The sequence below is a fragment of the Dermacentor andersoni genome, chromosome 10 (genome assembly GCF_023375885.2).
Source record: "Dermacentor andersoni chromosome 10, qqDerAnde1_hic_scaffold, whole genome shotgun sequence".
NCBI classification, from domain to species: domain Eukaryota; kingdom Metazoa; phylum Arthropoda; class Arachnida; order Ixodida; family Ixodidae; genus Dermacentor; species Dermacentor andersoni.
The window spans coordinates 83,475,079-83,487,311 of record NC_092823.1 but is presented as its reverse complement, the minus strand read 5'-3'; the positions used below and the strand labels follow the sequence as shown (position 1 = coordinate 83,487,311).

General features: G+C 47.6%; 1 long non-coding RNA gene across 1 annotated transcript in view; it reads left to right on the top strand.

Annotated features, from left to right (window-relative positions):
- Positions 1-10,095, top strand: part of LOC140213536 (uncharacterized) — a 35,796-nt gene extending 25,701 nt beyond the window's left edge. The window contains exons 3-4 of the long non-coding RNA XR_011890396.1: positions 2,044-2,118; positions 9,864-10,095. This is a non-coding gene — a long non-coding RNA (uncharacterized lncRNA). The remainder of the gene's footprint in view (positions 1-2,043; positions 2,119-9,863) is intronic.
- The last annotated feature ends 2,138 nt before the right edge of the window (positions 10,096-12,233 follow it).

The window sequence follows — 12,233 nt, the reverse complement described above, 5'->3', positions numbered from 1 at the left end:
GATAAGTGGACTCGTCTTGTACAGGGCAATATGGGATGTGTTAAAATTCTGGCCAACACTGAAGAATGTCTACTTTGACGGCTAAGAAGGCAGCTTAAAGTGCAGGCAATGTAACGCATTTAGAAGATGTCACCGCGGCTTGACGTCGCGTCGCGTCGAAAAGAAACAGCTAAGAGAAGCAACCCGTAGTCAACGTATTTTCACCGTTCGCGTATGCGTGCCTATGAAAAAAGTCAGTGCGCGCACCTCACATTAGGAGGCACCAGAAAGCGTTGCTACGTTCGTTTGTGTGCAGATGACCGCCCCGTTGAGTGTTCCTGCAGGCTGCTAAGCCGCCATCTTGTTTAGGCAGCAAAGTAGCCTACTTCGTTATTTTTTTTTTCAGTACTATCTTCGCGAAGTTGTCGTCCTTTCGGTTTCCTTAAACTTAAAATACCCTTAAGATTGCCGCTGAACACTTAACTGCCTTTATAGACGTCTACAGAGAGTATTGGAACGCCGCCTTGGTTTCTGGCGCAATGATATTCTTGTCTAAATGTTCGGGCCCCTCCGAGGCGTCCCATCTTCGCCCATTTTCTGTCGGTCACGTCATAATATCCCCATTTGTTCTAGTCGCGTCACGGTGCTCGGTCGGTACTAAGGGAACTCCGACTGCAGGGAACTCCGATGGCTGAAGAATATCCTTGTCGCATTGTAAAATTTAGGTGTCCACCTCAAGCGATAAAGTTACGGTGCTCACTGAAGCAAGCGTGCCCTTTCCAATACTTAGCGAGCCCATTTAATGCGACTAGCATTTCTAGGGTACTTCGCGCACTTTCTGGGGTCACAGGTATGCAACATTGCGGATGCACCTATCATCGCTTAAGCAGTTTCACGCCAACTTGTCTTTACTAAGCATGTGCCACTACTTATGTGCTGCTCTTCGACGAGCCTCTTTCACCCTATCTTCGATCACTGAGTATATGAATGTTGGTATGGGTCGTCCTACAATGAACAAGCTTATGGGATTTTGGTTAACCGGGTACGTGCAACTGAGTATGTACCGCTCTTCCATGAACCTCTTGAGCACCAACTTGAGTCATTGGGTATGTGTGCCAGGGTATCTGCCTCAAGGTATGTGCCGCTCTTCAACAAACTTGTTTTACGCAAACTTCGGCCATAGCGTATATGTCACTCTTCAGTTAAAGTTCTTTTACGCCGACTTAGGACCCTAGCTATGTCTAACCGAATATACGACGCTCACCAATCACCGAAAAATCATTAAAAATTATCCAGGGCTGGGCGGTGTCGAACCCATGTCATTCATACAATCGCCACGCGGGTACCTCGCTGCGGCGTCGCTAGATGACGCGTCGTGTCCCTAGGTAAATACGAGCGAGGAACTCGGCTGCATGCACGTCTCATACATGACGCATTTCTACAGTCTAAATATGCTGTACAGACGCATTGCTTCAATGCTAATCGTGTTAACGTCAACATCTATCGTAAGAAGAGTTCTGTCGGATTTTTTCGAGCTGCGTCTACTTCGACGGCCGCTTCACTTGGTATTCGAAAACTAAGAAGGACTGCACTACTTCATGCTCCCTAGTGTAGTCAGAGCAAGTATCGAACCTTTAGAGCGCAAATTAAGCTTTCGGAGACCGTAATTACAGAGCTACTGCACCGGTGGAGGTTACTATGTGATCTGTAAGTGTTCGGTCCACACAGTTCTCGCCTGAGATGCCCACCCGTAAATCTAAGCATCAAGCCTAATGTTACCTAATTTTAGGCTAGATTTTCGTGTATATCTCCGAATTAAATTTCGAAAGGTATTTCATGCATCACCGGGAGTGTTGCCTTAACACAAATATTCAAAACAATAACTTGGGTGCCACTGGGTGGCCTGTGAGAGAAGGAATGATCCATTTCACGACCTGGCGTCAGTTGTCATTACACGAGCAGTATACTTTCGCAGAGTCGATTCCTAATCGGTCGTATTATTTTGCACCAGAAACACGCTACGTGATGTCATTTCTGAATATTGCGCTACAAATTGTTTTCCAGGGACTAAACAAACCGTAAAAAGCTTAATTTATTGGGACAGAGATGAATATTGTGGAGTATTTACACTGCGAAAAGGTAAGTACAAAACCATCCTCATAGCCTTGCTATGCGCGTCGTGGTTTAACTAACAATTCTGTGAGCTTTAGCGCAAGAAGCCTGCAACATCGAGCGAACTGTTTGAATAGCTTGCGAAGCATTATGAAGAGAACAGTGTACTGCGAAGTGCGGTAGTATGGATAGCAATGCGTGTGATACTGTGCATAGTTGTAGTCTGCATTAAACTTCCTTGCCTATGCGACGCTTCTGTCTACTTGTTATGACACAAATATACAAAAAAAATTAGTGACGTTTCACTCCGTGAACGCGAGTTGCGAGCAAGCCTGTGAATCCTGTTCTGTTTTTGTGTTTTGCGCCTAGAATGTTTTAAAATTGCTTTGATCGTGTCTAAGAGTGCGGGATTTTTTTTTCAAGGCTTAGTTTTTATTTTGCATGTCTTATATCCATTTTCGATATTTATAAAGTGTGGAGTGCCCTTAGCGAAGATGGTAAGCCACTTTATTATTTAGCCCCCAATCTTTATTACTTCACGCAGCTTGGTAATGGGCTACTCATACCATTCATTTTCCCCTTCTTCTGGAGTCTCCTGAGCACGCCAAGGCCGTGCCGTTTGCCGGACTTGTTCAGCTCGTGCCCGGCGCTTGGCGATGAGTGCGGGACCGATCAACTCGCGCTCAGCCTGCCGCTTGCGTCGCTGCTCCATCCTTTTCGCTCGGCGTTCGCCCGCGCGATCACGAGACGAACCCGGTACGTCCATAGCGCAGGCAGAACCCGTAGCAACTGCCAGTACGCCTCCGCCTACCCTCCTCCATCGCGAAGATTCGCCTTCTTTCCGCTTCCCCGCTTCGCTTAACGCCACCAGGCCTTTGGTGTAGGTGGCGTTGCTTTGCCGTGCGTTCTGGTATCTGTACAGGAAAAACATTGATTCAGAGTGGAGGGAAAGAACTAGGAAGCTTACCAGCAAGTATGTGGCCTGTAGGGTGGGCAACACAGCAACAAAGACTGTCAAGCGGAAAGTCAGAGAGGCTGAAATAATCTCATGGGTGGCGGCAATGGAAAGGAAACCTGCCATGAGTAACTACTTAAGAGGAAAAAACGAAATAAGGAAAGGAACAATTTATGATAACTCAAAGGGAAGCTCATTACTTTTCGAAGCGAGATCAGGAGGCCTTAGAACACGCACCTATAAAGCGAGATATAAGAAGGAACAAGAAGCATGTGCTTGCTGCGGTAAAGCTAGGGAAACTATGGAGCATGTTTTATTAGAATGTGAATACGTCTACCCAGCGGGCGATTTAGGCACCACTGGCCTCCTTGAAGCCCTTTGGTTCAGCGGGAGCAGTGGAAAAGTAAACATGTCCGCAGTAGGCATTAGTAAGAGGCGATTGGAGGATTGGTGGACGAAAAGTAGGGAAACGGCAAAAAATGGAGACGTACAAAAGCACAATTAGCAATAGGGGATCAGAAAATTTGGGTGTGAGAGTTCATAGTGTGTATTTTTTATTTTTTATTGTTTAACTTAGGTAGCACCTTAGGCAGTATAATAGGAAGAGCTTGGTGGCACAACCCACCACCCTGTTCCAAAGGGGACGCTCATAACATCTATCCATCCATCCATCCATCCATCCATTCTGAAGCCCCTTAAACTTCGTGAAGTAGCGAGACTCTCCTCCTCCGCCTTCACTTCTCCTCGTTTCTCCTCTCTTTCACGTTCCCTCCTCGACGGTGACGCTGCACGCTGCCTACACTGCTCGAGCGTAGCAACGGCGCCAACATGCGCTCCTCGCCTCTCCGTAGACGCTTCTCGAGCAAAAATGGCACCGATGCACAGCTCGAGGGCCCACGTGATACTATTAGGCCAATAGCGACGCGGCGTCGGCCTACCCCTGAGCGCGCGAGGAGGCGGCATTCTTCAAAGCGTGGCAGTACTTTACGAAGTTTAAGGGACTTTAGTGGGTTCAGCGCACTATCTAGCACTTTCCCCGGCGCAACATTCTCTTCCCCACCTCCAGGCGCCTTCCTTCTGCGGTGCTCGCTTTGCTGGCGGCGACACACATAACCTCGCTGATTTTACTGACGGGTCTCGTACGCTTACGCGGAAAAACATATCCTGTACCGCTCAGCAGGTGTAATTGTGTTCGTTCTGAAAGTTGCCACTCTCTTCTGAAGGCGAATCATTGAAAGTGGTAGTAGTGCTGAAGGCGTCTCAGAAGACTGGCGTGATGAGAGGAGCACTGCTGACGGCGCTGCAGGCGTCAAAGCTCCGTGGCGTACGAGACAAGATTGAAGAGAAAGCATTGGCGTTTGTCAGCGCAGTAAGACCGATTTGCCTTAGTGGTTACTGTGTGTTCCGCTCAGACTATGCAGTGTATGCACCACGGTATTTGCGCAGTTCTGCTCAGCAGGAGCGCTGATTTGTGTGTGCACAGCGCTTCGTGCCAGCTGCGGAAGCCAGAATGCTGCCCTGCTTCCGGCAGAGCCGACTGAGCGGAGCGCGATGGTGCGTCCACTTGGTTTCGTCGCTTTTGCGGCGAAACTCACTGCGCGTCTCTAAAGACCTCCGAAACTTACAAGCTAGGGCCACGCACGCGTGTCGATGCCGGGACAGCCCGACAGCGGCAGCAGTGGCGCCGACGGCCACTTTCACGGCTGCGACGGCGCAAACGCGTCTCGAGCACCAGTATAATTCTCAATAAAGTGAACAACGCGGTTCACTGCATGTTTACTTCAGTGAACCATGAAGTTGCGCAAACGTAACTGTGGAGTTATTTATTTAATTATAACATTTCATCGAGAACATGTTATTGCAAATAGTAGCACTCATGAATGCTTCTACCGGCGTTCACAGAGGCATAGCTGGGCAGTACTTTTTCCATCCGAATGGGAGAGATCTCACTCAGGCCATAGTAGACATCACACATCAAACTAAACCCTGTGGTCATCAGGAGTTAAGAGATATACAGGTGCGCAATTTCTTGCAGGCGTTTCCCGCCTTCTCGGTTATGGTGCCCCCACGTTCGACGCGCAAGGTACAGAAATAGCGAGAAGTGATTCGGGCACCAGCACAGAGCGATGCCAATTCGGTGCCACCACATTTTACCACGGTGGGCCCACTACGAATAGGGAGCGAGCACTAATGCCAGATTACACTGTAGGACTCCTACAAGACGTGTCTTAATCATGTAAGCTTTCTAGTACGTCCATAGATGTCATGCACTTCGGTATGGTTGTGTAGAGGAGGAAAGGAGTCATTACTCGGTTATGTATGCGTCACGCCTGCTTATAGTGCCATTGTAGCTCAATTTGAGCTAAATTGAACCTTTCATACGGTGTTCATAGAAGCGTAGCTCGGTAGTACGCTTGTCCATCCGAGCGGGAATTGTCGCGTTTGAGTGAGCACATTATGCCATTGTAGGATTACCTGCCCACTCACACGATTTCTCACGGAGACTCCCGAATTTCGACCAATCCTCCCTATTGTACGAACTTGGCCATAAACCTCTCGAAAACCTACCTCAACCCCACAGCAAAAAGAAAATATATATATATATATATACAACGAGGTGTCCTGCTCCACAGCCCTTTCCTAATTATCATTATGCGCTAGGGAGCTAGCCACAGTCTCATTTATGTCCAAATCATTAGTGTATAGGCAGTACGCCTAACTCAGTTTTATTCATGTCGAGTCATCTAAATGTGCTCTTGCGGCTAAGGTCTAATATGCTTTGCATATTAGACCTCAGACCGAAACACTAATACCTGTACTGGCAGTCATTAAAAGCTGTTTTATTGTGATATACGGACGCCACAGGTGCATTTTTGCCGTGGCCGTCGCCGTGATGCTCTGTACAATTTCCAAGGTCGATAACACCGTCGCGGCACGCCATATACTGTTTGTGCGAGGGTTAGCCAACGATCGCGGCTCAATCTCACGTGCACAAGGGAAGAAAGCGCGGAGGAAACGCGCCGCCTTCCGTGGCGCGCAAGAAACCAGAAGCAGGGGAGGTAGGGGAGGCGCTGTACTTCAGCAGTATGTCTCAGCCGCACGCGGTCGCGCGGGCTTTATCTTCAAAGCAATCTGCTTTGGGGGAAAAGTCTAGGTGGGCCGACGGCTCGTAGCTTTGCGTGGGCTGTGTTCTCGCCCCTCAGATTGCGTTGAAGTCATAGACAGCACGAAGGTCGCTTCGCTCGCTGCTGCTGCTGCGCTTCCTGACGTAATCATTTTCACAGGGAGTGGCGCGGTCATCGAGTGTGATGTGTGTGTGTTTGCCTGTGGGCGCCGACACCATGTTTGTGAATTTAGTTATTAGGTGAGTGTTAACAAGTTTGTACGGCTGATAAAACTACTATCCTTATTTATTTACTTCGCACTGCGGCTCGTTATGTCTTGCAAGAAGTCTGACCCCTCCGATCGTATAACTTAAAAAACGCAAAGTGCCTCGAGCGGCCAGTCGTGGGACAATTTTGCGAGCATCTACTGGCTTCTTTTACTCCGGGAAAAACACTTTTATGTAGCACGTACTGAACAACAGAAAGCTCTATCACGAATTTTTCATGTCGCGCTACAATTTTCTCATTGACACTTTTCATCTAATTATAATATTTGATAAGTTGATGAAGACTAATTATCTAATTAGGTGGAATGAAAAAATAATTTGAGAACTTCTAAGCGACGGCAAACTACACTACTTTTGTTCTGTCTAGCTACGTGGCATTGGCATATTTTTAAACTCTGGCTAAAGTTAGCTGGAACACCTTGTATACCTGTCACCTTGCTACAGCGTGCCTCATTATGAGATCATTGGTACGCATATAAAACCATAGATTTCATTATTTTACTACGTAGAGAGTTTCACATCTGCGTGTCCTTTTCCCGGTAGTGATGGGCGGAGAAGTTAAATTGATGATTAAAAAAAAATTGCGGCAGAACCCATCTTACGACGACTGTCGGCGGCAGTGGGTTTAGCATAGAATCAATGTGGCGACACAACGTATCTTCACCGTCGAAACGAGTTATGTATGAGGCGTTTACTGCCGCGGGATTCCTGTTTCACGCTTCTCTGAGAACGCTCGGCGCCATCTAGCGCCGCCTTCACGAAGCCTGGGCGTGGCCTCCGAAATTCATGGCGCGGAGGCGCGTGCGAACGCTCGGAATTGTTCCTCGCTTGCCGCACACTCAGTGGGACATACTCAGTGACCCAAGTTGTCATGAGCTTTATTTAATAGTCGCACATACCCAGTGCACTCATGGCACAGCTCGCTACATCGTTTGCGGGAAAGTTCTTTGTTCTATCTCGTTCTATCTCGTTCTATATCGTTCTTTGTAGAGCGGCACATACCCAGTACATTTGTGGTACAGCCTGGTAATGCGCCGGGTTGCTCTCCCTGAGGAGCCCTTGTGACGTAGTTTCGATTCCGCTCAACATCGGAGGAAATGAAGGTATCTCTCCTTATTGTAGAGTGGCACATTCCCAGTGGCACATAGGTACTTACCTAATTTGGCGTCAAAGAGATTGATTGGAGAGCGGCACTCATCTAGTGGCACATACTAAGTGACCCAAATTCGCATCAAAATGGTTCAGTGAACACCCGCACAGAGCAAATGGTGCATACCCTGTGCTAGAAGTCGGCGTTAGTTTGTTCGGACAGCGATACCTACGCAGTACCATACCTACGGTGACCCACCTGTATGTCGATGTGAAAGAGGTTCCTTGAAGAGCGGTGCAAATGCACACATTACCACATACTCAGGGACCCAAGTCGGCCCGACGGTTGCTTTCGAACCCTGTTCCCTCATCACAGCACCCAAAGCTCTGCCCATTAGACAACGGACTATCCAGTAACGCAGGTAGGCGGGAAACGGGTTAGATGCAAACAGAAACATAGCCGTCGGAATGTGCGTGAAGTGCCCGAAGAAGGCAAACGCAAGAAAGTGCGGCTACAAGTTGTAGTTATCGCTGACTGAAACAGCAATGTTGGCATTACGCACTAGGGCATCGTAGTTCCAATAACACGTTCCATATTAACCCGATATCCAAGACTCGGTAATGGGGTTGTATGGTTGGTTGCATGGACTCGGTACGGCTTTCATAGAGTATGAAAAGGCATTTGATCCAGTAGATATACCAGCAGTCAAAGAGGAATTGCGTAATCTAGGTGTACAGGAGGCATACGTGAATATTTTGGGAAATATCTACAAAGATTCCATAGCTGCTTTCGCTCTCCACAAGAAATGTATAAAACTACATTTCTTGAATATGTTTGCTTGGCACCCAGATACGTATCGAGTGCTTTATCACTGGCATCAGGACTGATTCCTAAGGTTCGCACTCTACTAAGTGCTTATTCTTAGTGCTTATTAGGAATAGACTATACTTATGAAGAAAAGGCTCAGGCAAAGAAACAATTTCTTCAATGCTCTTCACTGCGTGCTTAGAAGTATTCGATCTATTAGACTGGGTATGCTTTGGAGTGAGGATCAACGGCCAATGTCTAAGCAACCTTTGATTTGTAGATGACATTGTCCTGTTCAGCGACACTAGAGATGAACTGCAAGAAATGAGCAAGGACCTTAACGGCAAAAGTGCTAGAATGGCGTTGAAGATTAATGTACAGAACACAAAGGCAATGTTCTCTAGCCCGGCAAGAGAACGAGAATTCAGGATCGCCAGTAAGCCTCCAGAGTATGTACAGAAGTATGTTTATCTAGGTTAGTTACTCAGAGGGGACCCTGATCATGAGAAGGAAATTTACAGAAGAAGAAATATGAGTTGGTGTGCATGCAGCAGGCCTTACCACATCCTGACTACGAGCTTACCGTCATTGAAAACTAAAGTGCGTTATAAATGTATTCTACCGGTGCTAACATATGGGAACCCGCTGTGGTTGCTCAGTGGCTATGGTGTTTGGCTGCTGAGCACGAGGTCGCGGGATCGAATCCCGGCCACGGCGGCCCTATTTCGTTGGGGGCGAAATGCGAAAACACCGTAGTGCTTAGATTTAGGTGCACGTTAAAGAACCCCAGGTAGTCGAAATTTTCGGAGTCCTCCACTACTACACCGTGCCTCATAATGTGAAAGTGGTTTTGGCACGTAAAACCGCGTAATTTTTAGAGTAACATATGGGGCAGGAACTTTGAGGTCGACAAAAAAGCTTGAGAACGAGGACCGTGCAGGCGTAACGTTAATAGACAGGAAGACAGCAGGGTGGATCAGAGAGCAAGCGGGAATAGCCGATATTTTAGTTGACATTATGAGAAAGAAAACGGAGCTGGGCAGGCCATGTAATGCGTAGGTTAGATAACCGGCAGACTATTAGAGTTACAGAGTGGGTGCCAAGGGAACGGAAGCGCAGTCGCAGATGGCAGATAATTAAGCGGAGTGAAGAAATTAGGAAACATGCAGGGGCACATTGCAATCAGCTATCGCAACACAGGGGTAATTGGAGATGGTAATTGGAGCTGCCTTCATCCTGCAGTGGAAATAAAAATAGGCTGATGATGATAATGAATCGGATTGCCTACGCGGTATTAGCGTCTCTTGCTGTTTCCACAACCTCAGAGACTTTTGAGCCACTCGAGTGTTTCTACAGTTTATAGGTTGCATTCTACAATCTTAATGTACCTTCTGTTAGTGAATGTGCGTATGCAAATATTGGGATGTTGGTTCTCTTGATGCCCACGACTGAAGTGCTCGTTTAAATGCTAATAGTTGCACTACTTCTATTTTGCTTTCGCCTGAATTTGAGATATCTTCTCGTTCCAGGGGACAAACTTCATTGTGAGCTTCACGCTTGGAATGAGACACTTCATGGATATTTTTCAGTTTTTTGGAATTTTTATAGCATCTGCATAGAAAAGTACGAGGAAGCTTGTCGGCACCAGAAAACGCATGTAGTTTCACTTCCTTTGGTCCCCTGCCTACAGGAAGTGAAAAATGGATTTGGGTAAAACATCGATGAGCAATACGGACGCGGAAATAAAATTGTAATGCAAGACCCCAAACGAGCTTCTTGATTATTAGTGTTCAAGCGAATAAGACCGCGGAGGCGCATATTAGATGTTGCACACAGCAGTAGCCCTTTCGCCAAGCTCCTCTTGCTTTTGTTAGTAGTTATCCTGGTCGCATTACTCAACAGAAAGTGAGAGAGGTTAAAAGGCGAGATTCGCCGAACTGCACGCACCATTAATGTATCAGACTTGGAAAAGGGAAGCCGAGTTAAAATTTAAAGAAATGGCAGAGTGCCATGTAAATACTTTTGAAAATAAATCAAAAGCAATCTAGAAAGCAAAGAAAAATATAATGATAGAGGATGGTGAGGGAACGGGAAGAAGACGCTGGAGGGAGCGGATGCACATCACGTCGGCTCCGTATTCCACGAATGTTCTTGTAGCGCAAATCGCCAAAAAGCCACCCGCTATTGCACGCCAACGGACTAAGCTCGTTCCCAGGAACAAGTGGATACCGAAAACCAGGTGGGATTTCCATTTTTCAAGCCTCTACGACAATATTTTGGCCGGACCACGTGGCTGGAGAGCCGCGAGGCCACGCGCCGGAGCCGGCTTCCTCAACAATTGCCGATCATTTTCTCAATGATGGAAGTCACCGTAGAGGGGCGCAGCATATCCCAGGAAGAAATGGATACATGCAAGGGATGGAAGGAGGTCAGACACAGAAGATCAAACCGGCGAACCTCCCAACATCGCGAGAGTACCTTGTCGCCGACGCGGCTCGACAAGCGCAACAATAACCCATGGAAAGGCAGGCTAGAGCAAATACGCAAGGCAAGCAGAATGCCACATTTGCCAAGAGAGGTTTACAAGATTGTGATCAGACCGCGTGGAGGACTCAAAATATCCGAGCACGGTATAGTTCACCTCACAGCTGCGGCACAAGATGCGGCAGGCATTCCTCGAGACGAAAGGGAGGATGACATTGTCTGTCCCAACAATTATCAAAATATCCTCACCGTCAGTACATCGGATCAAGAGCGTGCAAACAAATGTCAGGAAGTAGCACGTATCAAAATTCAAGACACATTTTACGAGACCAATGCTTACGAGACAGCGCCTGACATGACGGCGAAAGGAGTCATCAGAGGAATCCCACTCGACGAGGGCCCAAGAGACATCACAGCAGTGGTGGTTGCGAGTAAAAACCCAACGGCGATAGCAGCAAAGAGACTGAGTAATACTACCACAGGGATTGTGCTCTTTGAAGGACACAAAGTGCCCACGTACGTCCGATACAGGGCAGCGCTACTCCCTTGCTCCCTCTACAGGAAACAAGTGGATTTCTGTCACCAATGCAACAGACTTGGACACAGAGGATATGTATGTCCCAACTCTGACAACAAGATTTGTACGGGATGTGGAACACCAAACCCAGATAAAGACCACAGGTGCCAACCTAAATGTCAGTTATGCGGCGGGGACCATCCGACCGCAGACAAGACGTGCAAAGCCAAATTCAAAAAGCCCTTCATCGTTAAACAGAGACAATGGCACAGACTGCAACGAGAAACACAAGAAGAACATGAAGACGCTATCTCAAGAGAAGACAGGGCAGAGTCTCGCGGAACGCCTGGCCTCCCAAACGCCAGGGAACGACGCTCCAGATCGAGAACAAGGTCTCCATCCACCACCAGATCCATATCCCGGTCCGGCTCCAGGACACCGGGGACACGATCCAGATCCAGGTCCACAACTAGGTCATCCTCTTCAGCAAACCAGACAAACACGGTGAGCTGTGCAGACGTGGTCGATGGCGTGCGCCCGGAGGCTGGTGGGGAGACTGCCATTAATAACGAGATCAAGCAACTAAAACACGAGAACGCGCAGTTGAGAATTTTGCTAGCACGTATGAGCGATGAAATAAAAATTCTAAAGGAAGGAAAAAACCAAATAAATCAGGTAACTCCCGCTCCACACGCGAGCACGAAAGAGCCATCTGAAATCCCGGACAATAAGATGGACGAAGGGGATGGCCCCCCTCCACTCAAACGCAAGGCCCAAGCCATCAGTGATAAACAAGATAGCGCAGTGGTAGATAAAGCATTAGCCGATATTCAAAAGACCCTAGCAGAGATACAAAAGTCAAATGAAAAACGGGACGAAATGATTAATCAAATGGCCA